Genomic DNA, 2,500 nt, shown 5'->3' with positions numbered 1-2,500 from the left:
TGGCGGTAGCCACTATTAGTACATTCTTATTACTTACTATAAAGTATTAAGTATGAATTATAAAATAGTATATGGGTATAATAGTGGCGATGGCGGTAGCCACTATTATTACATTCTTATTACTTACTATAAGTATATTAAGTGTGTATTATAAAATTGCATATGAGTATTAATAGTGGCGTTGGTACTTAAGTAGTACATTCTTATTATACTTACCTATATATAAGTATGTATTATAGGAATGGTGATAAACATTTGCTATTGAAGGCTTGTAATATTGATTGGTAGGTGGTGGTGGTGGTTGTTAAGATAGGTTAAGTATATTCTTACTATAAATACTTCAAATAAGTATTTTCTTAATGTATTACTGCATGAATAATGATTTAAGTAATACTTATTATTATATATCAATACAGTGGCAGGTATTGGATATGGGAATAACATAGACCTGAACGAGACATATGTTATGCTCGACAGGCAATAATTACTTTTCATAAGTGAAAAGTAACCTGGGTTGGTAAGCATGTTATGCCCACCCGATGAAAAAATTTTTTTCAGCCTGGTTTGATATTTACCAATGGCAATATAAGCCTGATCGGGACATATGTTATGCTCGACAGGCAATAATTACTTTTCATGAATGAAAAGTAACCTGAGTTGGTAAACATGTTATGCCCACCCGATGAAAAAAATTTTTTCAGCCTGGTTTGATATTTATCAAAGGCAAAATAAGCCTGATCGGGACATATGTTATGCTCGACAGGCAATAATTACTTTTCATGAATGAAAAGTAACCTGGGTTGGTAAGCATGTTATGCCCACCCGATGAAAAAATTTTTTTCAGCCTGGTTTGATATTTATCAAAGGCAAAATAAGCCTGATCGGGACATATGTTATGCTCGACAGGCAATAATTATTTTTCATGAATGAAAAGTAACCTGGGTTGGTAAACATGTTATGCCCACCCGATGAAAAAATTTTTTTCAGCCTGGTTTGATATTTATCAAAGGCAAAATAAGCCTGATCGGGACATATGTTATGCTCGACAGGCAATAATTACTTTTCATGAATGAAAAGTAACCTGGGTTGGTAAACATGTTATGCCCACCCGATGAAAAAATTTTTTTCAGCCTGGTTTGATATTTATCAAAGGCAAAATAAGCCTGATCGGGACATATGTTATGCTCGACAGGCAATAATTACTTTTCATGAATGAAAAGTAACCTGGGTTGGTAAACATGTTATGCCCACCCGATGAAAAAATTTTTTTCAGCCTGGTTTGATATTTACCAATGGCAATATAAGCCTGATCGGGACATATGTTATGCTCGACAGGCAATAATTACTTTTCATGAATGAAAAGTAACCTGAGTTGGTAAACATGTTATGCCCACCCGATGAAAAAAATTTTTTCAGCCTGGTTTGATATTTATCAAAGGCAAAATAAGCCTGATCGGGACATATGTTATGCTCGACAGGCAATAATTACTTTTCATGAATGAAAAGTAACCTGGGTTGGTAAGCATGTTATGCCCACCCGATGAAAAAATTTTTTTCAGCCTGGTTTGATATTTATCAAAGGCAAAATAAGCCTGATCGGGACATATGTTATGCTCGACAGGCAATAATTATTTTTCATGAATGAAAAGTAACCTGGGTTGGTAAACATGTTATGCCCACCCGATGAAAAAATTTTTTTCAGCCTGGTTTGATATTTACCAATGGCAATATAAGCCTTACCGGGACATATGTTATGCTCGACAGGCAATAATTACTTTTCATGAATGAAAAGTAACCTGGGTTGGTAAGCATGTTATGCCCACCCGATGAAAAAATTTTTTCAGCCTGGTTTGATATTTATCAAAGGCAAAATAAGCCTGATCGGGACATATGTTATGCTCGACAGGCAATAATTACTTTTCATGAATGAAAAGTAACCTGGGTTGGTAAACATGTTATGCCCACCCGATGAAAGAATTTTTTTCAGCCTGGTTTGATATTTACCAATGGCAATATAAGCCTTATCGGGACATATGTTATGCTCGACAGGCAATAATTACTTTTCATGAATGAAAAGTAACCTGGGTTGGTAAACATGTTATGCCCACCCGATGAAAAAATTTTTTTCAGCCTGGTTTGATATTTACCAATGGCAATATAAGCCTGATCGGGACATATGTTATGCTCGACAGGCAATAATTACTTTTCATGAATGAAAAGTAACCTGGGTTGGTAAACATGTTATGCCCACCCGATGAAAAAAATTTTTTCAGCCTGGTTTGATATTTATCAAAGGCAAAATAAGCCTGATCGGGACATATGTTATGCTCGACAGGCAATAATTACTTTTCATGAATGAAAAGTAACCTGGGTTGGTAAACATGTTATGCCCACCCGATGAAAAAAATTTTTTCAGCCTGGTTTGATATTTATCAAAGGCAAAATAAGCCTGATCGGGACATATGTTATGCTCGACAGGCAATAATTACTTTTCATGAAT

This window comes from Condylostylus longicornis, unplaced genomic scaffold, assembly GCF_029603195.1.
Source record: "Condylostylus longicornis isolate FDR11 unplaced genomic scaffold, ASM2960319v2 ptg000427c, whole genome shotgun sequence".
NCBI lineage: Eukaryota > Metazoa > Arthropoda > Insecta > Diptera > Dolichopodidae > Condylostylus > Condylostylus longicornis.
The sequence above is the reverse complement of the archived record's forward strand: the minus strand, read 5'-3'. Positions refer to the sequence as shown.